At 44.2% G+C, this 26,918-nt stretch overlaps 2 protein-coding genes and 1 long non-coding RNA gene across 5 annotated transcripts in view; 2 read left to right on the top strand and 1 right to left on the bottom strand.

Annotated features, from left to right (window-relative positions):
* LOC127382606 (uncharacterized) overlaps positions 1-22,280 on the bottom strand; it is a 156,291-nt gene extending 134,011 nt beyond the window's left edge. Inside the window, exon 1 of the long non-coding RNA XR_007889002.1 lies at positions 22,190-22,280. This is a non-coding gene — a long non-coding RNA (uncharacterized LOC127382606). The remainder of the gene's footprint in view (positions 1-22,189) is intronic.
* LOC127382597 (gallinacin-13-like) overlaps positions 1-26,918 on the top strand; it is a 592,294-nt gene that overhangs the window by 406,018 nt on the left and 159,358 nt on the right. The window lies entirely within an intron of this gene.
* XKR6 (XK related 6) overlaps positions 1-26,918 on the top strand; it is a 182,703-nt gene that overhangs the window by 2,935 nt on the left and 152,850 nt on the right. The window lies entirely within an intron of this gene.

Below are 26,918 nucleotides of genomic sequence, written 5' to 3'. Positions count from 1 at the left end.
AGGGGTGTTGTAAGGACAACTGGAAAGACCCGATGTGGCCCAGTGTCTTCTGAGATGGGACACGGATTAATAAGATGGAAGGGGTGTGATACATGGATGATGGAGGGTGGGAGGAAGTCTCTGGGTAGCATCACAGGGTGGCAGATGCACCTCTCCACCCCACAAATGGGTTAGACTTTGGGGAAGAGGCTGCAGGTGGGGTTGGTTGGGTTTTGTAGCTTTAAAAGTAACCATTAGGGAGAAGATGCTGAATTTTTTTAAGGGGGGAGAAGATGGCATGTCATGGTGAAGCAGTGGGAAGACCTGGAAGAGCTCACTGGAAGAGTTAATGTCCCCGCATTGGTATTTCTCAGATTAATTAATGAGGCAAAAATAACCTCATTGGTTGATTTTAGGAATTTTTTTGCTGGGGTCTGGAAGAGGAAGAAGATGAAGGGGAAGTCAGAAAGTGATGACTGATGGGGAGGTCCTTTCCCCCCCCCCCCCCCCGCATGTGGGTAGCTGAAGGGGTTAACTCCGCTGCCTAATGAAATCGGTGAAGAAGTGGCTGGAGTTAAGATGGAGACAGCATGGTTGAGCCTGGGGGAGGGCTGCGTGGGTGGAGGCAGGGGAGGGCCTTGACACCTCTTCTGAGGACACCGCTCTCTCCAGATAAAATGAGTATGCACATCAAAGATTATTTTTTAAAAAATTTTGTTAAAAGAAGCCGAGGGGGTGGAGGGGAGGGGATCTGTGTGGGAAGGGTGCGTGAAATGTATACCTAGGAAATAAGCCCATGACATCGTGCAGCGCAACAGCAAATACATATTTCTTCTGCGTCTTCAATGTCATTTGTGCAGCGTTCAAAGCACGTTTGTTCTCAACTTCTGCTTAGGGGTTTATTCTATTTTTATTTTTTTTATTATTATTTTCTTTGTGGCCGAGGTTTGGGCTGGGGCATGGAGGGAAGGGAGTGTCTGCGTGCGTGATGAATTGGTATGCGACCCTTTCTCCTGCTTTCCCTGCTACTCCCGAGTGCTGATCCCATCAGCAAGAGCAGTTCTCAATGCAGATGCTCCTCTGGCAAGTTGGATTTTTCCCCTCTTGGAGCCAGGCAAAAAGAAATGATTGTGTGTTAGCCCTGATACGAGCCGGCATTGGCAAAAACATCCCCCTGGCACGCCTGAGTGAACAGGTGGGGAGGGGGACACTAGAGCAGTGCTGGCAGAGACACGGGATGCATGTGGAGGATGTGGGGGGGGATTATTTTTTGGTAACGTGAAAGAAAACAAGGTTCAAGTTGCCCTGATTTTCTTAATGCAGAGAAAAATATTTGCTTCTGAGGTTGTGCAGGGCTGAGACTGCTGAAAGGGACTGGAAAGGAGCTCTGCAGACTGTATCATGTTAGGTGAAATAAGGGAGCTGTCCCTCCTGTTGATTGCTAATCCTGCTAGCACACAGCTCCTGCTTTTTAAGGCATGCTGAAAAGCGTGGAGCTGCCTCCCAGTATTTGACCACAGCAAGAATAACTTCCTGGGATCTGTGAACTCGCCTTCATGAGGGTGTCTTTTTGCATTCCCACTGTAGCTATTGCAAACGCCATTAAAATTAATCTTGAATGTGGTGATGGGACTAATACTGGAAAGTGCAGTTTTAGCCGTCTTTGCCTGCAGCTAGATCACTCTGTGCTGGTAAGAAGTTTATCCGTGGGGACAGAGGAGGAAGACCTAGGACTATGTAAGTTCAGTGCACATTCAGTGCACACTGCACCGAGCCTGGTTTCCTGCGGAATCACGGATACGCGCTGCGACCGCATGGAGCGTAATCGGGATTGTACGTTAGGTAGAGGCTGTCGTGGCTGTTGCTCAGCAGCTGGAGGTGAAGTCGTAGAGAAGAGGGGCGGGTAGGTTGGAGTTGTACAGAAATCCTTGTCCTGAAATATGTTGGGTAATCTGGGTTTTGATTTGGGGGGGGAATAATACAGTTCCTGCAGGGATTATTTTCCTAAATGTTGGGAAGACTTGCCAGTGAGATGATTAATAAATAACATTTTGTGGCAGAAATATGAACATACATCAGGCTCTTATTTTAGCAAAATCGTCTCTTCATTTTGTCAGGATTGTGGGAGAGATATCTTGTTTTTTCTGAGCAGCCTGGGTGTGGGGGTTTTGTCTTCTGCCCATGTCCTCTGTTGTCCTATTCAGAGAGTGAATCGTGACCAGGCAGGAGTGCTGGGAGGGGCAGTGCATGTACTGAGGGGAGTGAGTGCTTGGGGGGTGGTGCAAGTACTGAGGGGAGCTTAAAGATATTCCCATTGTTTTGTGGTTGCTTTTTGGTCATCTAAGAATCAAAAGCTGTGTTAATACTGCCTACCTGTAGTGGCTGCTGGGAAGAAAGTATAACTGTCCATTGTAAAAACACATGTGTATATACACAGACGTTTATATATGCATTTTTAATTCTTGCTTGAAGTAGTATAACCTCAGATGGTGTTTCCACTGATGAAACTCAGTTCCTGCAGTTTTTATCTTCTCCAGTCTACAGTTTTCACCATTCATCTCAAACCTCTTTGATTGTCTCGAGGACTAGAACAACCTGGCCAGACTCTCCGACAAGTAAAGATGCCAACTGGGGCACATTCCACTGCCTATTGAGCTGCTGCACTGCGAGCTGCAGAAGGTCTGTTAATATATTGAAGAGGGATGTTGCAGTGCTGTGGTTTTGCTGGAAACAAGCTGAAGGCGGGTTGGACACCTGAGCTTGCCAGGGCTGTTGCTTTTGCTGAAGCCATTCAGATCTGTAAATTCAGGAGGCCTCCTTTTGACTTGAAGTTTTCGTATCTTGGGTAGTTGCACAAGTTGTATTAATGACAATTAAGTCTGTGTTTGATGTACCTCTCTTTAACCTCTGTTGTAAGTGGGTTAGTGGGTCATGATTGCTGTTCTGGAGCACATGGTTTAGAGTATAAAGTACGATCCTTTGCGTTGCAGGGTGCTATTGAAGAAAACATTATTGGATTCCACTGGGTTAGCAGTATGTGGAGTTGGAGCTAAAATGAATGTTAGATTTGGTGACTTGAGTGTAATACGTTAGTGAGTTTTGGTTTTAAAAGTCATTTGAATATATATTTAGAAGAAAAACATTCTGTAAAAAAACCCCAACAAAACAAACCAGAACAACCTTTGTCACTAGTTTGATGATAAAAAGATCTTGGGTATGTGTGTGATGAGAAGAAAAATTCCAAAAATTTAGGCAAAGACTTGATATATTATTTATCAGTGGAAAGACCAAATCTGTGAGTTGTTAATCTTTTGACGTGCTTGGAGGTGGAAGGATGAATCAATGGTTTTAAATGGAATATGTGGTATTTAATGACTATGTGATAAGTGGGTTTAGGCGCTACTAAAATACTTTCTTCTGGGATGAACTGTGACTTAGATACATGCTCCTTTGGACAGTTTAAATATATAGTCAGCTACAACTCTTAGGATATTTGCCCAGGTCCCTTGAAGTGAGAGACATCTGCTTGTCAAATGACAGATGAACAAGAAGCTGCTGACCTAATACTGCTTTGCTGCCTTGGTTTGGGATGTTCAGCTCTGTAGAGCCTTTCTGTGAATTTACTGCCTGCCCTGGCACACTGGAATATTTTTTTCAGCTTTTTCTGGTTAGCTTGTCTGGCAGCTAAGTTTTTGCTTTTAGCCAAGTTTTAACAGCTTGCTTTTATATTATGAAGTTTTGTCAGCTTTTGACAAGTTGGCAGAGGGAAGACATTCTGGGATAGATGGTAAATATGTTCTCTTTTCAAAATCTGAGGTATAACTTTTATTTTCCCAGTGAGGTGGTTATCCCTTCCAGAAGCCTTAGCTACTCAGCCTCCATTTCTAAGAGTTTTCTACAGGATCTAAAAAAGTGCCAGCCTGTGGGTGTAGAGGTCCAAAGACACTGAATCTGAAGTGCAAGGCAGATAGGGTGTGTGTGTGTGAAAATAGTAATCATCATCATCATCATTATCATAATGGCAAAGGGCTTTATCACTTGAGTAGAATCTCCATTGGTTTCAGGGTCGTGGTGAGGCTCCTTGTCTTGTTGAGTGCTACCCACTAGAGGGGGTAAAACCTCAGATGTTGAAGCCGATCTGCTGTGCCAGCCTTGGGAGGGCAAAGTTTTCTTCAAACGTTTTATTGGGAGAAATAACATGCTGCCCACAACTGATGAGAACTTGCCTTCCCATGTAGTTCAGTGTTTCTGCAGCAACAGCATGGCTTGGAGAGCTGGGTTAGCGGGATTTGGAGGAGAATCTGGAGTTTGGTTTCTTCTTGGGTGTGGGGATTTTAATGAGGAAAACCCATGTGGGCATGATGGGTAAGGTGGGCACCTCTGGGTAAGGTGGTCCTGCGTTGGTGACAGCTTGTCAACTCTCCACCATGGTATGTGGGGAGGAGAAAGGGGAAGCAGAAATGCTTTGGTTGCCTGACTTCGTTCTTTTGGAAACCAGCGTAAGGTTTCCATGACGTTCAAGGCAAAACCACCAGTGCTAGGTATTTATGAGGTTTACTATAAGGTAAAATGGCTGATTTGAAGTTGGGTTGCAGGCTGCTTCCCTAAATGCTGCTACCTGCATGGTCTTTGACCAGAATGTCCCCTTTCGGTTGCTCAGGCTTCATGCTGAACTCTAGGAAAGAGAGTCATGCTTTTTTTTTCCAGGTGCTTTATCTCTAATGCCAGTGGCAACCTGAAAGTACCTTTCCTGGTGGAGGGGGGGCAGGGTGCCCAGGGAAGAAAGAGACATGGCTCACCTTTTTTTTTTTAAATGTTAAAATTATAAGCTCTCTATTTTCCACCTTTTCTAGACACTTCCATTTTGCTTTTAGCTGCATCGAGCTCGCTTTATTCCTTGCAGTGGTTCTCCTCTCAGGACAAATGTACGTTATTCAGGGAGCATTTTCTTTAATGAAAAGGATGGCGGTAGAACTGATGGTGATAAAGCACCTCTTTGGAGGAGAGCTGCTTTCACTGTCTTGAGACTGCAGGAAACAGAAATTGGACGTCAAATGTGTAATTTTACTTGGGGAATGAAGGTGAGCTTGTGGAGAAGTCTGGATCCCTCCCAGAACTTCTCCCTGTACTTGCATTTTACTTTTATTTCCCTTGAATCCTGACTTGATTTTTATCACCTTACTGTCATGAAAATCAGTGGTAGTATAAGCCGCTGTTGTAACACCGGAAAGCTTTTAGGCAGGAGGAACTGTGAATCAGAGTAACACTTTGCTGTAGCTAGAGATAAAATTAAATTGTAATTAAAGGTGTAAGGGAAGAGTGTGTGCCAAATATTGTTACTTCATTGACCCGCCTTCTTCTGATGTGCTGGGATTCAGACTGATGCCCTAGTGTACTGTGACTAGGCACTAGGGCACTGAGGTGCTTTTCCAAACTGATCCCAAGAAAATCGGGAAAGCACTTTCTTGGGAGAAGGATCTTTAGAAAATCTTGAAGCCTAGCAGCAGTCTGGCAGTGGGAGGAACAGCTTGTGTTTCTAACCCTGTGGATCAGAGCGGAACAGCACGGTCTCTGCAGGGCAGATCAACAGGCACGTCCTATGTCTTTGGGGACTGGTGGTGCCCACAGTGTCAAGGATGTTCTGACTGTCTCCTGCGTCACAGAACTGATCATTTGGCTGTGTTCCAGGGTGGCTGGTAGTAGCCCTCTGTACCTCCCCATGGCTGGGTTTTTATTTTTACATATTTTGCAGCTCCACCCACTCTGGGACTTTGTATTGCCCGCCACCCTATATTCTGATTTCAGCCTATGTTGGATTACATGTAACTGCTGTGGCATAGGAGCCATGGTTACGTTGCTTGGGAAGAGTCTCAGGAGCTGCTATTTGTCTATCCCTATGGACTGAGAACTCCATTTAAAGTATGCATGTGCTCCGATGGCATGTGTCCATGTCTGCTTTTCTTATTTCAGTATAAATGAGTGTGTTATTCCTTCCATCCATGTCTTGAAGCCCTCGCTGAACCAGCAGCCCTGCTAGAGTAAAACCAGATCTTGGCCAATAGACAAAAAATAGAACAAAAGGCATTCTTAAATATGTCCCCAAAACTATAATGGGACCTGAAGGGTGTGCTTCTCCTCACGTCTCCTTTCTTCTGAATTCTGAGAGAGCTCAGGTTCACCTATGAAATATTCACTGTCTGTCCTTAAGTGACTTCGGCTGCACAGATCTTTTGCAGAATTGGCAGCTTTGCTGAAACCTCCTGCATTCAAGCCCAGAGCCTTTATCATGCGGACCTCCTCTTCCTCTGCTCTGCCTGCATGGTTCAGTTTACCTGCTGCAGAGGCTGCTGAGGATTTTTGCATCCCAAATAAATATCAAACTCAATAGGCTGTTGTGCTGTATCACCCTTTCCACCTTTACAGGTCATTTCAATGCAGGAAAAACTTGCTGTTAAACCCCCACCAGTTTGGCAGAACTCTTATTAAAAACTCTTCAGGAGCCGCAATGCAAAAGGCTCTGGCACCTGGGGCTGCCTTTATCACCTTTATAATTAAACCTGAGGAAAAAGCAAATCAAATCCAAGCAACAGAGATGTGTGGTCGGCTGCAGGAGCCTCCTTCAGCTCGAGGGTCTCAGTCAGTGGGGTTTTCTATAGGGCAGTCATGGGGTAGCTCTGCTTCTACAGTGGGCTCTGGTTTTCACAGCTCTCTACAAAACAGTGATGGGTTCCTCCATCCTTTCAGTGGGGTGGCTCAGGCTTGTCAGCTAAAGCAGGAGGATGACAAATATCTCTGAGTTTGCAGAGAATTCTGGGAAAAAAAAAATTAAAAATCACCATTTCCCTAGTTTCTGTTCTAAAAGAACAGTTTTACTCTTGATGCTTGGTTCCCCCCCACAGGCAGTCCTGGATGACAGGACTGGCAGTAGTGCCTTGTCTGATGTACCAAACACAGAAGACAGCAGTAAAGCACCAGGAGTGATTTTGAGTTTGGGATTGGAATTCATCCCAGTTATGTCTAAGCGATGGAAAAAAGAGCAACGGAGGCCGGTGTTGTTGATGTAAAAATTGTAAAGAGTGGTATAAGCAGAAGGCATTTAAATAATGTAAACAGTCTGGCATGGGAGGAAGGATGGGAGGCATTCCAGAAACAAAGGGAAAATAGTTTTAAAACATAGCTAAAAATATACCAACTCTTGAATTCCAGAGATTATCTCAATTAGTGCTTTTTCAATATATCTTTACAACAGAATTGTAGGAGTTCACAAAAGATAGTAGAGGCTATGAGATATGGAGAAGTGATATTAATTTGTTTAATTAAAAGGATGAAGGGCTCCCTAAAATAAGATTCACTTATCTTCTGTCTCAGGGAGGAATGAGGTTATATTCAGAAAATGGCAGCTTGTAGCACTGTAGTGGTGAGAGCCCAGGGCTGGGAGTGTAAGCCCCCTTCTTCAGCCTCAGCCATTGCTTGCCTCAATAGCAAATCCCTTCCCATGGGATTAATGTGCTGTTAGAGCAAGTTGGCATCATTTTACATTTCCAAGAGGATTTTGTTTGGTGTTCGTGGAACAGAAATCAGGTATTTTCCTCCAATTAAAAAAAAAAAAACCTAGAAATAAAAAAATGTGGACATCAGAACTTTCAGATGTAGGCAAAGACACTTTTAACTGGGCATCTGTATATGTGGAACTATGTTGGTATGTGCTTGATGTCCTCTGACTCTGGGGGGGTGCCAGCATGTGTCAGAATTTATGTCCAGCCTCAGCTCTGCATGTACATCCTTTGGCATGGGGGAGGAGCATATATTTATATCCAGCCATATTTTAAGATGCGTAGGGAGAGGCAGTAGGGGCCAGGGAGGAGAGAAGACCCTCATGCAGATGTAAATTAAATTAGGCCCCCCGGATGTATATTAAGATGTTAAGTAGCACTAAGCTCTGTATCCCAGCTCAGCAATATTTCAAGGCACTTTATTGCTTTAATGGAGGGATAAAACAGAACCTGCAATTATAGTAATTTTTTCTAATTGAATATTTTGCTTTATTCTTTCCCTTTCAAAGCATGACTGTAAGTACTAGCCTTCATAAAGCTTTGGAAATATTTATACTTTCCCTTTCTGGCAATGGGTGTAAATACTCTTTTTCTTGGGCAGATCATTTTGGTATCTCATGACTGGGGAGCAGAATAGCTCTGGGAAGTGGTGAACAAGAAAAATTTCTCTGGTCTTTATAATCATCTTGCCGTTATCACTGGCAAATATGAGTTTCCCATCTGGTGGAGAGAGGGAATGCAGTGTTAAAGATAAAATGCTTTCTGTCACTGTACATGGGCTTGACATCACTTTGTCAGGTGTCTTTTAATTAATTTATTGTTCACTCAGAGCTAGTGCTTGACAGGTGCATCCAGTCTTTTATCCCAAGGCCATGTTCTGTGCGGGCAGACAAGATCCTTGATTTCTGCCACTTGGACTTAGCTTGGAAAGGAGAATAAGGAGAAGCATGTTATAGATCTTGTTTGAGCAAGATGTAAATGGCAGGTAAAAGCAAAAGCTGAAGGGCAAAGTCCTCACTCAAAACCATTTGAGAATGGTGGAGCAGGAATTCTGGCAATAGGGATGGGGAATTAAACTTGGAACTGCTGATGGTGTAATTGGGTGTCGATCGAGGTTTTTGAAGTAGCCGTTTTCAGTGACACAAAATGCCAACTTTTCAAACGTAAGTTCCTACCTCCAGCTCAAACCTAAAGCAGGCAGAAAAATGCAGATAAAGTAACATAATAATTGCATTGTACATTCCCTGTGTTGAATCTCTGGTTAAAGAGGGAGATTTGCTCATACTTCCTCCACGCGTACACCCGCTATGGGATGCTATCAGTTTTACACTTGGAATAGCTGTCTTCTCATCAAAAGGGGACTTTTGATCCAATAAACCGCTTATCTGGTGTAGTTGTCCTTTCATCTAGTGTGGGTGGTGTGTGTGACGGCTGATTGAAGGCACAGTATTGTGGTTTGTTTATGAATATTAATTAGGAATGGAAATAATTTGCAACAGCGTGCACTGATGACTCTCGAAGCACTGACAGCAGAAATGCATCTGTTCCTCCCTTGTGGGAGACTTGCAACTACAGGTGACTCCTGGGGAAGATGCAAGCTCATGTTGGAGTGTGAAGTCCCCACGTACAGGCTGTCAACCAACACATGGACTCAGTGGTAGAACGAAGAGGTTGCTGTACTGCTTTATTTCCCAACATTTCTTGTGACTGGGCTGGAAAAAAACTGGTTTCTTTGGGAAGCTGCAGCAGCCCCATGCCGAGTCATCAGCATCAGACCCAGAGTGGGAGCTGGAGGTTAAGACTTTCACATCTGCACGTGGGAACAGCAGCACAATAGACTTTTGTGCCCTTGTTTTTGTGAAGGACATGCTTGTCTCCTGAATGCTTAATCTTAGTCCTTGTCAGCCTGGTTCTGTTGGCACACACTGATGTAAAGGCATCATACCACTGCCTCTGGGGAAGGCTCCAGCCCCAAATCTGATGCAGCCAGCTTTTGGATGATAGAGAAGACCCTCAGGGGGTCCATCTCATTGCTTTCCTCTGCTTCAAGTTTACTCCCTTGAGTAAAACACCACTGTCACAAGCTCTCATCAAGCATAGAGCTCTCCTTGCCTCATGTGCTGGGAGCTCACCCTCAATGGCCACATCTCCACTTGTAAGCCAAGTAATGGCAGGATTTGTCCTCTGCCTGTGATGCTGTCATAGGGTGGGCATTTCTGTTACGTTAAGCTTTCTTGGCATTTGAGATAGGGTGGCTGCCTCCCCCTGCCAGCTGGGAGTGGTTTCTGGGCTGTGCTGACTCCTAAGCTGGTGCTGAGGAGCTGCTGGGGTGAGGACTGGTAGGTCCTGGCCAGAATTGTGCCAGGGACAGTCCTATAGTGGTTGAGCTGCAGAAGCTGCAGCATCCTAATGTACAACAAGGATCCCAGAGGGATGCAACACTTTTGCAAGGAAAATACTCCCTTTACTTAGGGTTAATTTTCATTTTCTTAAAAAATACGTGGGTTTTTCCCCAGCTGATTGAGGTGTATCCAGCCTATCAGAATCTCTAGGAAAATGGTGCAATACTGGCATAGGTTGCCCAGAGAGGTGGTAGATGCCCCACGCCTTGAAACACTGGAGGTCAAGTTGGATTGGGCTCTGAGCAACCTGATCTAGTTGAAGATGTCCCTGCTCACTGCAGGGGGATGGAACTAGATGGCCTTTAAGGGTCCCTTTTAAAGCAAATGATTCCATGATTCTATGAAAATCCACTTCCAGCTTTCAGATGCGGCCATGTGGTTATGTTGTGGCCCATGTGTGTGTTCCAGTAGTGGAGCCCAGATCCTGGGATCCAGGTGAGTGATGGTGAGAGTTGCCTAGGCATGTCCCTCTAGCTGAGACCCAAATGCTCATGTCCTTGTGAACACATTTTCTCAGATGCTGATGAGGGAGGACGTGGTTTGTTGCTCCTGCAGCTTCCTTCAGCATGCTTTGCTGTGCATGAGGACCTGGTGAAGTTAAGCTGGGACCATCCTGGGAGAGCAGAGCAGGCAGCGAGCCAGAAACATGCACCTCTGGGGTCAGCCATTTTCACCCAGACCCAGTGGAACTTCATTTGTGCATCAAAAGTTCCTTTTAAGCAAGCTGAGTAATTAGCTGATTTACTTTAAAACTCCTCAGAGCCCTTAAAAACAGTGGTTTAAAAAGGGGTGATTATTCAGTTTTCTTCAAAGCAGGGTATTAGGAAGAGTCATCTCCTGCAGGCACATTCCTCTGGCAGCCCTCAGGCACTCCGGGGGTGCTGCAGTGTGTCACACAGGCTCAGTGTCACAAATCACTCACATGCAGGTGGTGGCACTTGCTTTAAGAGGGGCATGACGTCTGTCAGAGGGACATCAGCTTGGTCCGTGGGTTCGGCATTGGCTTCGTTCCTGTTCGGTCTTTAAACCAGCACAGGCTTTGGTTTTCAGTTGTGCATTTTAGATCTGGGATAATAAAACATCAAAGTGAACTCTACTGTTGTGGATACAGAAAAATCAGGACACTCAGTAGGACTTTAGGGAGTAATAAATTTGTTCTATATTTAATCTTGTATTTATCGCAGTGTCAGTATGAGACCACTTCATTTTACTACTTTAACTGTATCTAAGAATAACTGAATACTTGAGATATTGAGAAAGTGGCTAATACCTGGTCGTAGCTGATGGGATCCAGCTTTAATAGTTATTGATTGGTTTCAAAAAGCTTCCAGTAATATCACATCTTAGCTACTGTATGTTGGGAGTTAAAACCTATCAGTTTTTAAGATTGGAAGTAACTGTAGATTTTCAACTTAATCATCCTTCAGGAGATGAATTCAGCTAGGACTTCAGGTGTCATTCATAATTTTCCAAAAACTTATGTTTGATATGCTTTGGGATGTTTGGCATCCCAAAGATCATATGTTTTTGAGCATTCCCTCAGCTGCTTTAAAATTGGTGTGGCTTTCCAGATTGGGATGCAAAAACCAGATTGAAGTCTGCTGGTTAGATAATGAACACAAGAGACAAATGAACTACGTAAGGGTGGTCTTACTGCTTGGTCCTTTCTGATATCGCCCCGTATCTTGGAATGTGCAGGAGAGCCTGCAGAGGTGGGCTGAAAAACCCCACATATTCTCATAAGAAAATAGAAATGAATCCTGAGTAAAGGGAATATTTTTACTTTCTAAAACTCAGGAGAGCAGAAACTAAGATTAAACACTGTTTTTTAGTATTGAAACTCTGGCTGGGTAACCTAGCATTTACCTGAATAATCTCTCCATTGATACGCTTCAAAACACTGCCATAATTGATACTGTATCAGCATTTCTGCATAGGCTTTTTTTAGCCTTTGTTTTACTGCTCTGGAGTTTAATAATTCCATTTACAAAAACGTGGGGTTTTTTTCTGGTATGGCTTGTTGCACAATTAGAGCTTCGCTAAAGTCTCTCATTATTTTCCCTTGTGATCAAGCTCTGCCTGGAATGAGCCGCTGAATTTTCCATTTGAACACACAGATCTCACCGTAATTCCCTGCTGCTCCTTTAACCAGGAACCAGCTCTTTGCGGTTCCTGGGAAGTGACCAATTTTTTAGCAGTGAGGGCAGGTTATTTCTGTCCCTTACATTTTTCTTGTTGGTATTTAACTGTGTTCTCAGATTAAAAGAAGCCACTGCAATTATCGGGAGCTACATAACTGCAGCAGGGGGTTTGAACTGAGGGTTTAAGTTTAATTTCTGATGCTTTGCTGACTTCTTTTCCTGGGACTGGCTTATTTTCCCCTTTCTTTCAGGGGATTAGGGGATTTGTAAACCTGCACTCCTCACAGAGGTGTCTAAAAAAAACTGGGAAGGTCACATCTTTTGTTTCCTTTGAACTGCTTTTATGGTCCTGAAAGCTCATTTTGGGGGAAATCAACAGGAAAGGCAAAATAATACTTTTATTTTGGAGGGGAGCTGCTGAAGTATTTCACGTGAGAAATGATGAATGAGGATGCATCCATTGAAAATTCCTTAGTTAGTGCCATTTCCCACATGGATAATGGGCTCATTTGAACAGAAAGATGTTTAAACCTCCAGACTGCTTGAGAAGCTGGACCTCCTCAGGGCAATTTTTCTGGTGGGGATCAGGTGCTGGATGCTTGTTTGCTGCTGTGAAGTTACTGCTTTTAAAGAGGCACAGCCCTCTAACACCATCCTTACTCTTCCCTAATAAAGAATTGAAATGCAGGTGGATATTTTGCCTCACGTTGACTCTTATGGTCAACTAAAGGGTTCTTGCCCTGGTAGTATTTTCCACTGAGTACAGTATTAATTGGTTGTGTGAATTAAATGAAGGCTGAGCTTCATTATGCTGCCATTATCATTGTATTTGTGTTCTTTCTGTCCTAAATCCTCAGTGAAAACATCTGTTAGTCACTCAAAATAGACGTCTGCATTCTTAACAGCAATTTCACTGTGATAAAAGTGTGGATTTTTACTGATTAGGCTTAAAGAGCAGTCACCTTTAAAGAAATTTATTTTTCTTCCAATCCCTTTTCTAAGAGGAAATCTTTCAGTAAGACATTTAATCTCTGTTAACTGTAACTGCAAGTTTGTTTTTGTGTTTGCACAGCAGGCACAGTTGCCTGTAATATGTGTGAAGAGCTCTGAGATGAGCAGTGTGCTCCTGCCTTGGCATTGTCCTTTTGTGTTCTGCTTTTTACCCATTTCCCTTCTGTGGGATGGTATTGCTCTTTTCTTCAGCAGTGCTAAGGTAGGTCGAAGTGTTTTATCTGGACTCTTACCGGTTCCCAAACCTGGAGTTTTTGTGTAATCAGTGCATTGAATTGCTGTGGGCGTTATTATTAATATTTTTTTAAACCAAGTGTCTCCAGGGTTGGGCTACTTGATGTATTTATGGATCTGAGTAGCAGGAACCAGTGAATGGTAACATTTATATATATTTATTTATTAAATTTCAGTGTTTTCTTTGTGCCATGCAGACTTTGGATTTTTGTTTGAGCATCATCTGCTAGGATTACATCCAGGCATTGACCCCAATGAAGTTTCAAGTTTTTGAAGCTTGAGTACCTTCTCCTCATCTGCCTCAAACGCAGAGGCCTGGTAGCTGCCTACCCCCCTGCAGCCCATCTTAGCCTAGCCAGCTCCTCCAGCAGATAGCCAGGTGTAATGAGTGAGAACTGAACATTGTTGTTCCTTAGCCAAGGAGCCTTTGAACTCTCAGAGGCTTGAACACCAGCACACTGATGCAACCTTGCTAGCCCAGCTTTTCCACCCAATCTAGTCCTGGCTTGGGTCTTCAGCAGGCAGCCTTCCTTCTCAGGGCCCTAACATGGACCCAGAATGGGTGGAGTGTAACTTTACATATGGTAAGTTTTGAAAAGTGTCGGAGGCTGTGAAGTTATTAGTGATTTAAGTTAAAGAGACGTTCATTGCAGAAGTCATTTAGGGTCATCTTCCTAACAGTAAAGAAGAACTAGATGAGAAGAAAACCTCAAAAGAGAAGTTTCATAATAGAAATACAACTTAAAAACCTGACAAATTAAGGCTGGTTTCACTGAAAGTGTTGTCATGCACTGCATTAGATGTCAAAAAAGCACATTTGTAGGGGCAAGGAACGACCACAAAAATTTACCATCCCAAACACAAAATTTGTTCATGCATCCTTTGTTTGAAAATTCTAGTGATAACCCTGAAATGACTTTATTTGCCTGTTAAAGGATGTATATTATTCTTCCTAATCATATGAGTAGAATTATAAAAAGAAATATCTGCTGTAAATCAGGCTTTTTACCCAGGTCTGTGGAGTAGTTGTTCTTTTCCTCTGTACACTGTTTCCCACCCTGCATCTCCACAGCTACACAGACCACAGCAACGGGGCTGATGTGCAGGCAGGAATAGTTAGATACCTCTAAAACCTCTGGATTCAGACAGCTTTTGTCAGTTTATGATCTCTTGCTTCCCCCCCGAGAAGATCTGTTATGTGATGAGATTGTACCACCTTGCGTCAAACCAGAGGGATTATCTAAATGAGGCTGTTGGCTACTCAGTCCTTCCCAACTCACATATGGGTTTTCTTGCTCTGCTTTGTCTTTGATGGGGACTGTTCCTGGGGTGTCTGCATTCGTTCAGTTGTGTCTTTAGTGAATTAAATAACTCTGTGTCCTGAATGGGTCAGGACTCTGGGTGACAGGTACAACTAGCTATTGTGCAGAGCTTCCTGTGATCTGTAATGACTACCCGAGTTAAAGGAAGAAACCACAAAGAAGCATCAATGTTTGGTGTTTTTAATGGAGTTCCAAAGTGAGCATAAAATCTCTTCTTTTTTTTTTTCCTTTCTTGTGCTCTACTAGTTATTGAAAACAGTTCACAATGCTTGAAAGAGCTCCTCTGGGAGTTTAGGAGAGTGCAACCAAAGCATTTGTGTCTTCAGAGATGTCAGGCCAAAACACTGTGCAGCTCATTATCGTGTTTCTGATGGAGAACAGAAAAGATCACAGGTGGCCTCAGAACAGGCCTTGGATCTGGGCAGGTGCGTTATAATTTTCCTGCAGCTTATTGTGCCATCAACTGGCATTTGTGGCTTAAAAACTTCCTGAGCAGGAGATGGTGAGTGTTTAATAGCTCATGATAAATACTTCAGTACTTTGTGAGTTTTTGAAGTTTGGCAAAATTTTCTTCAGTGCTGTTTAGAAAATTTTGCATCACATGGGCTTTCCTCACTGTTTTGGTTAGGGACATCCCCAGGTAAGGGTATGAATTCTGAGGGTTTTGAAACTTCTGCAGAAATCAAGAATGGGGCAATTACAGGGTTTTTGAGGGGGTTTTTGTGTGTGTGTGTGTTTTTTCCTGCAAATCCATTTGTGCAACGAGGATTTAATTCAATCACTTGAGCTTTAGATGTTTTAAGTTATCCTGGAAGAGCCGAAACCAGAGGGTGAGTGCCCCTTGCAGGGTCAGAAAATGCCTGTACAAGAAGTATCTTTCCGTAGATTAATTGTGGAAACTTATTTTTGAGTGGAGCAAGATACAAAATGTTGCAAAGTCAGTTTTCCAGCTTCTCTGTGGTGTAGATGAAGAGGACCAAGTTCTTTCCTGGTGACATGAGTGAGTGATGGCAACTGAGAATTTGTCTTATACTGAAAAGAGATTTATGGTAGATATCAGGAAGAAATTCTTTAGAGTGAGGGTGGTAAGACACTGGAACAGGTTGCACAGAGAAGCTGTGGCTGCCCCATCCCTGGCAGTGTTGAAGGCCAGGTTGGGTGGGGCTTGGAGCAACCTGGTGTAGTGGGAGGTGTCCCTGCCCACGGCAGGGGGGGTTGGAACTAGATGCTCTTTGAGGTCCCTTCCAACCCAGACCATTCCATTAGGCAAGTGTGAAAACATTCCACGAAGCAGTGTGAAAACTTGTGTGGGTTTCTTCTGTATTCCTAAGAGCAGGAAATACAGCAAAAAAAACAGTTGAATTCAGTATCTCAGGAGCTTTCCATGATCTTGTCTTATAGGAAGGTAAATTCCAAGTAACTCGAGCCTGTTCATATTGTGCAGTTCATAGTGTTTTTCCATTAAATATGTTTTTTTTCTGAAAACAGAAACAAATCTGTAGGATTATTTGCCAGCATTTACTCAGTGCAAACTTTCAATGTCTCTTCTTGCCCCTTCTTTGTTTTTATCATACTTTACGTTTCTGAGCAACCTCCTCTTGCCTTTCACTTGAGGCACTGATGGTGTTACTGCTGCTTTTGAGGTTTGCTTGCAGTGAGCCTAAGTGAGCAGGCACCTGTGCTTCACATCTCCTCCAAAACATGAAACCATCACCTGCGGGATACCTTCCCAGCCATCTGGTTGTCCCCTGGTACCCCAGCCCACTGTTGCTAATTCACCTGCTCTTGTCTGAGCACTAAGCAGATCTGGATCCTTTGGAGACCCTTCATCTCCAGCAGGACTGTGGGCCACAGACCTCGTGTTCTTCAGGATGTGAGCAGAGCGTAATATTGATTGTAATGCTTACTGTAGTTATTTATTACTTTCATTAGCAGGGATGAGATGAGAGACTATCTTACTGTATTAAGTTGTCCCAGAGACACCTAGATAATAAATAATAAATAAACAATCGACAATGGAGTAGAACTAGTGGAAGGCTGGGAGAGTCAATGTAAAGATCTCCCAGTCAGCCTTGTTAAATTAATAATGTGCAGTTTCAGTGTGGTTATTACTTTCTGTGGCTGGTAATGCTGTACTAAGGGACCAAAGTGACTGGAGACATATCTCGACGCAGCTAATTGAGGTCCATCTTGAGATGGCTGGCTTCCTCTCTGTTGCACAGCACTGTGACTTGGGATACATGTGTCCACAGGATTTCACACAGAGATAAAACCCTCAAAACTTCTATTTTGCTCTAAACATACACTTCTTCTAATGAAGCAAAGGTATCACTAAAATGATTCATGTCCCTGAAGTGATGATTTGTTAGAAAAGGAGGTAAAAACCACAGCAGAGCAAGGGTGCTTATTTAATTTCCTTCTAGTTTACCATCAAATAAATATTTTCTTATCACAGGAGAAAGACAAATGTCTGTGCACAGGCATGGGATTGTATAATTTTCAAGCTTTACTGGTTATCTTGGACCTTTACCCAATATACAGCTTTTACTGGAGGCTTTTGAACCAAGAACCAACCCAGAACTCTGTATGCAGCTGTGGTGCCCTATTTTATAAGGAAAATCAGACTTAAAATTTTACCAAAGGTGCCTCAGAAGAGGTCAGTGAAGTGGCAGGAGGACTAGTTGAAGGCAACTGAATTGAAAGCATGGAAGAATGGTCAAACTTTTTTTGGGTGCTCTTAGTTGTATTAGCTATTAAAAACCTATATTTACACTTTACCTTAAGCAGCTGTGACTCATAAATGAAGCCATTAAGCTCCGTGTTCACAGTGTAAACCACTGGAGATGTATTTAAGCAATAAACCCTGTAGATGCACTTGTATTTTTGTTTTAAATCCTGTTTGTGTAAGGCTGTTAATTTACACAGGGCTTTACAAACACAGATAAGACATGCTCTCCCTGCCCAGGTAACTCATTCTTAAAGGCTTAGGCTTTCCAAATTAGTACTTTGCCCAGGTATTTGGGCATCCCCTGGCTTCCTTGTGTACCCTTTGTCTGGCATCTGTGAGTGGTCCTTGAGCCAGACTGTTTTTTTGTGTACTGACATTGCTTCACCCAGGGGGCTCTGCTTCCCACTTGGACACTGGGCTCCATTTTGCTGCTGGCAATAGTTTTGGAGGTGGTGATTATTGTACCCAGGAGGTGAGCTGCCAGCTCATGTAGTGGTGGTTGCAGGAGCAAGCCCAGGCTTATGTCACTACAAAACTCTGTATGTATGTTTACAAGTAGTGTTCCTATTGTTACAAACACTAGTTAGGACATTGTGCACCTAGTAATGGGAATTCTTGGCATTTCTTGTTGTAGAGCATTCCTTGATTTGGGAAGGATCCTCTTTATGTTGGAGGCACAAGGAGTTTGGGCATCATAGTGCAGGTTGCAGACCATTCTTGTTCTCCTGAGGTTTCTCTCTTACTTGTGCTCATGGCATTAAGCACTTCAGACAGGCTAAAAAGCATGAGTGTTTCCTGCAGGAGCATCTTGTGTTCTTCTGGTGCCAAATGGGTCAAAATCCCTGATGTGGTTGTGGCAAACTGCAGAGCTGGCAGAAGAATGAATAAATCAGAGACCTGTGAATGTTATGGGGAGATGATCGTTAACCAGCATTCATGTGTAAAAAGCAGCGTCTAGACATTCCAACACTGCTAATAGCCTTTGATTAACCATTTTTGTTTTGTTCTTGCTCAGTGTGTTAATCACTGTGATTAAAATGCTTAGCCACCATGGAGCTAGATGTTGTATAAATTAGTAAGTAAGCAAATCCAAACAGATGGGGCAGGGAAAATTAGAGTCTCTGGCAGGGCCAATGTTAGACAAGGCAGGGCTAAGGAAGATGTAGGGGGAGACCCAAAATAATAAAAGAAAAGCAAATTTGCCCATCCAATGGGCCTGCCAGACTTCCCCACCTTCCTGCTGTTATAAAGCTTCATCTCCTCAAGCCTTTTTTCTCTGGTCCTAAAGGTCATTGCTGTCCTCACCTGGCCCACCAGGTCCCACGGTGAGCTGGGTCTCTGCCCAGGATACTACAGACTGGCCTGTAAACTGCTCATCCCTTTGCACAAGACAAGTTATTAACATGCCAGCTTCTTTGTGGTGTGGATGCTGTCCCCAACACTGCAAAGCCTTGCAGATGGAGGACATGAGGAGAAGGGTCAGCCGCTCAGGCTGTTCTGGCTCAACACTGTTGAGCTGTTCTGGCTTTCTAGTTATTTGTTGTCAGTAGCAAAGAAGTCCTACTGATGTTCAAGCCCTTCACCACCTAACATTTGTGGTTACCATCCTTCACTGGGAAGACTGCCTTATACAAGATGTTTGGCTTATGGCTAAGTCCTTGTCTAATGCAGTTTTTAAGTAAGAATCAAGAGCTGGAAAGGGTGGGAGAGTCACTTTGCACTACTTGTAAGATTAGGAGTCTTGATAGGTGTCGAGATGCATCAAAATCAGAGCGCAGTCATGTCACCTCTGAAGAGAAATCACAGTTAAAATAAGTAAGCGTGGCGGTTCTCTGTGGTAGGGTGGGACGAAGACAGAATTACCTGAAGGAGGGAGCATCCGTGGAGGAGACAGCAAGACCATGCTAACAGCCCTTCCTTCTCCTTAATCTGTTTTTCTGTGTAACTCATTTTCTGGTAGAGCTGTGAAAAAAATTAAATGGGTAGTTTTGGCAACAGCAGGTTTTTGCCTATTATGTGCTAGGCTCTGTAGCTAGGATTTCCAATTTCCCTTCTAATCAAAAGGCTTCCTAAACCTTTCAGAAGTGCTCTCCTGGGATGACTGCACTTAGAAACACAAGTGCTTTGCTTCTGCTGGTGTCCATCTCTTCAAAGGTGGCTGGAACATGGCACAGCCCCCAGCCCAGTCCTGCTCTTGTTGGAGCTGCTGGGCGTGAGCATCAGGGGGCTGGGTATATCCCCACGGAATCATAGAATATGCTCAGTTGGAAGGGACCTGTGAGGATCATCAAGTCCCACTCCTGTTCCTCTTCTTTTTCCAGTTGCTCCACTCCAGCCCTGATGGGTATGTGATGGTCATAGGGTATCAAGGTGTGAAAAGTTGGAAATTCATGCGTTTCCTCTTAAATGAAATGCTGAATTTAAGCAGAACCAGTGCCAAACCTGTGTAGTGTGCCTGTGTGGTCCTTTTCAGGTTAAGTGGGATTTTGTTACTGGTGTTTTGCTGTGCCAGAGGGTACAGCATTTTTACTCATGATGCAGCAGCATTGCTTTTGGACACTGAGCTGATGGGCAGCAGAAACTTTTGGGCTGTGAGATAAATGAGGCTGGATGGGGACTTGTGTTTGGGGGAGGAGGTTTTGGCTCAGAGCCAGCACCTCAGTGGGGTTCAAGATGAGCCAGAACAGGTCAGACCCTTATAAGTGGCAGGAGGGGAAGTCCTGGCCCCACTGGAATCTGTGGGAATGCTGCTTTTAAGTGGAATTTGTTCTGTAGGGTTGGGTCACGACAAATCACAGGAGGCCACCTCTGTTGGTCTGTGCTTGGGTTAAATTGGAGGATTTCTCCATCCATTTAAGTGCACGTCTCTTGGTGTTCTGTGGAGATGTGTTGCTGATGGGTGTGTGGGCCTGGCAGTCAGGAGCAGATGGATTCAAAAAGCCTCATAACAGACAGCAGCAACAAGAGCTCCAACTGAAGAGATTTCCAGGCAGAAATCTCACGCTTGATGAACTCTGAGGGTGCGTTTCTGGCTCCTGGTTCTCTTCTCTGACCCCAGGCGATACTATATCTCATTTAAAAGTCACTCCTGATTGTTTCTTTAGGTTTTTTGGGGTTTTTTTATTCCCCTGTCTCCTTGCTATAGTGTTTTCCCTCCTGTCCTTATATGAACCATCCATCTTTTTCTTAATCTTTCTGATTTCTTCCTTAGCTTGACTAATCACAGCAATTTTCAAGCCTCTTAAAAACCTCTGTTGCCCATGTCTCCTTCCTTATGCGGGCCCTCCTTCCTTGCCTTCATCTCCTGTTTGGTTTTTTTTCCAAGGGTCGTATGCCTCTAGACAGGAATGCATGGATGGAGATAAATACAAATATGTTTCTTTTATACCTGAAATGCATAAGAAGACCCAAGACTCAGCACTATGTGCGTGCCTTAAAGAGGTGGATTTATTTCATGCTCTTCTCCGGCAATTGAAACGTGAGAATACAGCTGGGTGTGTTAAGCTGCACAGTGACCACAATTCCAAGTGCATTGCAAATATTTTATTTGCAGTATGTTAAGGTTTTCAGAAACTGCTGTATTGTTATTGCCAGGAAAATGCTGACATATATTTTATGTAACACATCAGATGTGATACAGGCTCACTTTGCTGAACTGAGTAGCATTGCTATGGCCAATTGTTCAACATAGCATTTTGCTACGTTTTCTGACATGCTTAATAAAGATATTTTCATGATTCCAGATTCAGTCTGAATGCCATTAACTGCTGGTTTTCTGAGAAAGCAGGAAGGCAGGTTGTAATGCCAGACTCTGCAGGTTTTGCTCAGCACCCATTAGGTACAACCTGAGAGCATCTAAAGCCTAGAAATACAAAGCCCCTTCACTGGTTGGTGTAACCTGGGCTGCTGCTTTCTGCCCATTGGTGTTCTGCAAATTGACTTTGCCCATCCATTAGGGTAAGGTAGAGCAAGGGAGTGTTTTCTCAGGGATTGGGAATAGCAAGGGTTGAATATTGTGGCACACAGGAGACCTGGCAGAGAGTGTAAGAAAAGTGTCTGCTGTCAGCCTTTTTTAGGGTCCCTGTGATATCCATGTGTTGCCTTGGCAAAACCTGGAGCCCGAAGACTTTTGTACCTTGCAGCCAGAAAGTGAAATTGTTCTGTCAGTAGAACAGGAGCTGGGGTCTGGTTGTGATTGGTTTAGGTTGGATTTACCATTTTTTCACTCATAGTCTTCTGCAGTGGGTACATGGGGTGTGTGGAAAGCGAGAAACCTGCAGTTGTGTTTTGGAATTGTTCCTGTGTTTGCATGTGGTTTTGATGTGCAGGGAGAAAATAGTCTGGTTGTTGTGTTTTGAAGGCTGGTGTTGATTGACATGGAGTTACTTGGTGCGTGTCTGTGTGCTCTGCACAGGAATGATGGTTTCTCTTAGGAGAGTGCTGCATCACTGAACATCCCTGTGGAGAGGGAATCAGGCTCATACCGTGTGCCTTCCCAAAGAGGGTGTACCTGCTCCTCAGCCACAACCAGCTTTCTGTGTTTTCATGCTTAGTGTATAAAGCAGAGGAATTGTCAAAAAAACAAAATTTGAATGGCTTAACTTTTGGCACTGTAAAAACTGCAGGAGAGGGAAAAAAAGCACATGCTCTCGTGATGCAGGTGTCTTCTTTGACCATGCACGCTTTATAAGAAGACTAGTGCAAGGAAGGGATGGGGGTCAGCATGACTCTGAAGGAGGGGTGGGATCATAGAATCATTAAGGTTGGAAGGGACCTCGAAGATCATCCCGTTCCAACCCCCTTGCCATGAGCAGGGAACCTACCACTAGACCAGGTTGCACAAAACCTCGTCCAACCTGGCCTTAAAAACCTCCAGGGATGGGGCATCAACAACCTCCCTGGGCAACCCATTCCAGTTCCTCACTACCCTTATAGTGAAGAACTTCTTCCTGATATCTAACCTAGATCTCCCCTCTCTCAGTTTAAAACCATTGTCCCTTGTCCTATCATTATCTTCCCTGATGAAAAGCCCCTCCCCAGCTTTCCTGTAGCCCCTTTCAAGTACTGGAAGGTGCTCTAAGGTCTCCCCAGAGCCTTCTCTTCACCAGGCTGAAAAGCCCCAAGTCTCTCAGGCTGTCTCCAGAGCAGAGCTGCTCCAGGCCTGTGATCATCTTGGTGGCCCTTCTCTGGACCTTTTCCAACAGGTCTGTATCTTTCTTGTGCTGAGGGCCCCACAACTGTACACAGTGCTCCAGGTGGGGTCTCACCAGAGCAGAGTAGAGGGGCAGAATCCCCTCCCTGGCCCTGCTGGCCACACTTCTTTTGATGCAGCCCAGGACATAACTGGCTCCCCAGGCTCCAGCACACACTGGTGGCTCATGTCTGGCTTCTCATCTGCTACCCACCCCCAAGTCCTTCTTCTCAGGACTGCTCTCCAGCCATTCGTGCCCCAGCCTGTATTTGTGCCTGGGGTTGTGCTGACCCAGGTGCAGGATCCTGCACTTGGCCTTGTTGAACTTCATGAGGCTGGCACTGGCCCAGCTCTCCAGCCTGTCAAGGTCCCTCTGGATGGCTTCCCTTCCCTCTTGGGTGTCAACCCCACCACACAGCTTGGTATCATCAGCAAACTTGCTGAGGATACACTCAATCCCACTGTCCACATCTCCAACAGAGATGTTAAACAGCACTGGTCCCAATACTGATCCCTGAGGGACACCACTGGTCACCTGCCTCCATTTGGACACTGAGCCATTGACCATAACTCTGTGTGTGGCCATCCAGCCAATCTTTTATCCACCGAGCGGTCCATCTGTCAAATCCATGCCTTGTCAGTTTGGAAACCAGGATGTCATGTGGGACAGTGTCAAACACCTTGCACAAATCCAGGTAGATGATGCCAGTTGCTCTGCCACCATCCACCATCCCTGTAGCCTTGTTGTAGAAGGCCACGAGATTGGTCAGGCATGACTTGCCCTTAGTGAAGCCATGTTGGCTGTCACCAATCATGTCTTTATGCATAAAGCATATGATTTTTAGACTCCTTTGAAATGAGTTGATGGTTTATGTGATGACCAGCATGTGCAGAGGAGACATGGGCAGTCCCTGTAGTAACTTCTGAATTTGACCAGTCTTAGCCAAATTTTTCAGCGTAGATTTTGAAGATAACAAATTCTTTTAGAGCCCATGAAAGCAGAGGGGATAGAAAAAGCTGTTACAGTCCCCGTGGTGTAAAAGCTGCCATGTGTTGTCTCGGAGCCTCCATGAGTTCACCAGGAGATACCAAAGCATAATGCACTGATCTTCATCACCCCCTCTGTTCATAGATCTGGCCATGTCAAAGGAGCATTGCTCTTTCATGAGTCAGTTGTTGGCAGAAGTGATGCCTTAATCTGAGTCTAGTTTTCCTCCTGAAACTGCTGGCATTCCTGGCTCAGACATACGGCACCCAGGGCATGGCAGAGCATGGCACTGTGGCAGGGTGTGAGAGATCTCAGCGTGCTTTGTAGCTCTATGTGAGCTCCACATGTTGGCCTGGTTACTGAGATTTTGTTTGATTGTGTTGGTTTAACTCCGTAGGAGGTTATTTGAGAAGGAAATGAAAGGCTCAATGAACGGTGAATGCTTGAAGAGGTGTTAAGAGGAAGTACCAGACATAGAAGCTTTAAGTTCTTTGTTTTAAATTTTTTTTCTGTCTCTTCAGCCAGCCTGGTATTGAGCAGCACAGGAGTCAGCTTGTGAGCACAGAGAAATGTGTCACTCCTGTAAGAGTAAGAGAGTTCCTGTTCAAGGGGAAAGGAGTTTGTGCAGAGAGGACCTGGGATTCAAAAGAACTAGAGGATATAAGGAGACTAGATATTCATCTTAATGAAGACATTTTTTTCAATTAGGGTGGTGAGACACTGGCCCAGGTTGCCCAGAGAGGTGGTAGATGCCCTATCCCTGCAAACGTTCCAGGTCAGGTTGGATGGGGCTCTGAGCAACCTGACTTAGTTGGAGATGTCCCTGCTCACTACAGGGGGGTTGGACAAGATGACATTTAAAGATCCCTTCCAACCCAAACCATTCAATGATTCTATGAAAGCCTGCCTCAGTTTTTTACCTGTCTCAGTTGCTGGAAGAGGATGGTAAGGCTTTGTGCCAGAAGTGTTTGTTAGTGGGACAGGTTTTTATAACAAGCAGCTTTGCCCTCACTGCTGGGAGAAGTATTTCTATAAAGGTAGTTTTTTCACCAGGAAGGATTTATTGAGGTCAGAATTCAGTTTGACCATCACGACAGGTCACAACCTGGGCTTTCATCTCCTTAACTTGTGCTTGAGAGGGAACAACCACAGGATTTCCCTTCAGGGTGGTAGTCACATCCAGGTGTGAATGAGAGTGTTCAGAGGACACATACTCTGTCACTATGTTGGGGACAAGCTCTTCTGCAGACAGAAATAATCAGGAAGCCTGATCCTCCTAGGTGGAAAAGCAAGTGGTTTTGTCTTCTTAGAAACTCTTCTTGTTACTTTCACTCTATTTATATTCCTAATTACTGGGAAATCAGAACTATTTTGAATTTCTTTTCCAGAAAGGAGTATTTATATGGCGAAAAAAATCTGATTGTATAAATGGATGAGTCTAAAATGCTACAGAAAAAGAGGGCAAGGATTGACTGTTCTAGAATCAAAACTTTCCTAACCCTTACAAGTGATCATGTCAATTACATCAGAAGCCTAGTAGCAGTGAGGTAATGAGAGGGAGATTGGATTGCTGAAGCTAATGTAATTTTCACAGCATTAAGATCCGGCTAAAACTGCACTCTGAGGCAGTGGATTGCAGCCTGATTAGACGACTGTGGTTTCTCCCATTTTGCTGTAGACACACACAGACCTACTACTATTTAAGCCCAGGATTCAGGGGTGCCATAGTGTCTCACCTGTTGCTCTGTGACATGTGATTTTTGTCCATGTTGAAACAAAAGTGCTTCCAAAACCCATAATAATTATGGCTGCTGATTTTTGTGTACTTGGGATCAGTCTGTTGGAAATAGGGTAAGCCTGGAGAGCTCCACTTTGCTTTTAAAAGATTTGAGAGCTTGATCTGTACTTAGGAGGAAAGCACCATCTCCGAGTAGTTTGCTGTCCCTTTGGATTGAACTTCTGTGCAAGAGGAGTTTCTTTCCCAATATGCTTAATTTTTCCTTCTTTCTGAAAAACTTAATAGCAAACCTAAGGCTTCTAGGTCCAGGATTGAAAGGCGGTTGGTCTTTGCACTTAGGATACATTGCTGGTAACTCTTACCCTTGGTCTAGCATGAGTGCAGTTCTGTGAGCAGGAATGAGGGAAATGCTGGCATGCACAAACTAGAAATCTCCTGCACATGTTTACAGCTGTTCCAAGCCAAGTTTTCAATGCTGGCAGGTGCAAAGTAACAACAGCATGACAGAGTCTGAAAGTGAAAGGTTCTTTTGAAGGAGATGTTAAGACTAAGTGTTGGCTTCTTTCTCCAGGTTTTATGCAATTGGCTTATCAGTCACTTCTCAAAAACGGCCCCTTCTTAATTGTCCCTTTGATTTATTAATCTTTCTTAAAGTTTTTTCACATGATTATAGAAATATGGTTGCACATGCCTTTCTCATGTTCTAAGCAAGATGCTGCAATGCTCTTAAATGTAGCTTATCCCTCATAGTTGCCTGTACATCATTCTCCACTTCTAGAGCATTCCCTGTTTAGCATCTCTGCCTGGGTATGTGTGAATTTGTACAGTTAATATTACAGCTGAAATATCTTGTGAAATCAGATGATTTATGAAAAGGAGGATAAAAATCTCATTTCCTGAAAATAAATCTTGTGAAACAATGTCTAACCTTTAAAGTGAGCGGGAGTACTCCTGGAGAGGTGCGTTTTGTGAAATTACACTGTTACGAGACAAACGGTAGTCTCTTGCTTAGCTCCAGGGCATTAAAACTTAGCCTCTGATATTGATACTGCCTAAGAGATGACCTAAGGGTCAAGGGCTTGTACATCATTTCAAGTGCCCGGTGTGTGCAGTGACAGCATTGCACTGGGTGTAATCTAGGGTTGGTTTGCCAGGGACTGAACTGGTTTGCTTGGATGGAACCTGAGGGTGGGCATCAGTCCAGCATCTAGTGACAGTCCCTGAAGTGGTGATGTATGACTTCTAAGCCAAGGAAAGCAGCTAGACTGTCTCCAAAGGAGAAGACAGCCCCTGGTTCAGCTCTTTCCGTGCTGTTAACACTGCAGACTGTCTCCAGAGCGGTTTTGGCAGAGTGAGGTTTGGCACTGGTGCAGCATCACATGGTAGGACCTGCCTCTTTGAAGCGTTGACATGGCCCATCTGTGCTAGCTGCTGGCTTAGGTCCTGTCCCGAAAGCTCCTGTTCTAGGACAAGTGGCACTGAATGAGGCTGGAGCAGCAGATTTGGGTGAAATTCAGCCACACAAGCTTTTCTGAGACAGAGCAGGTGGAGAATGCAAAGCCTTGCTCCGCTTGAGAAAGGATGTTCTTGTTCTGCTTGCTGAGCAGAACATATCAGACAGTTGCAGAGGA

This window comes from Apus apus, chromosome 3 (assembly GCF_020740795.1).
Source record: "Apus apus isolate bApuApu2 chromosome 3, bApuApu2.pri.cur, whole genome shotgun sequence".
Classification (NCBI taxonomy): Eukaryota; Metazoa; Chordata; class Aves; order Apodiformes; family Apodidae; genus Apus; species Apus apus.
This window is presented reverse-complemented; position numbering and strand designations above follow the sequence as displayed.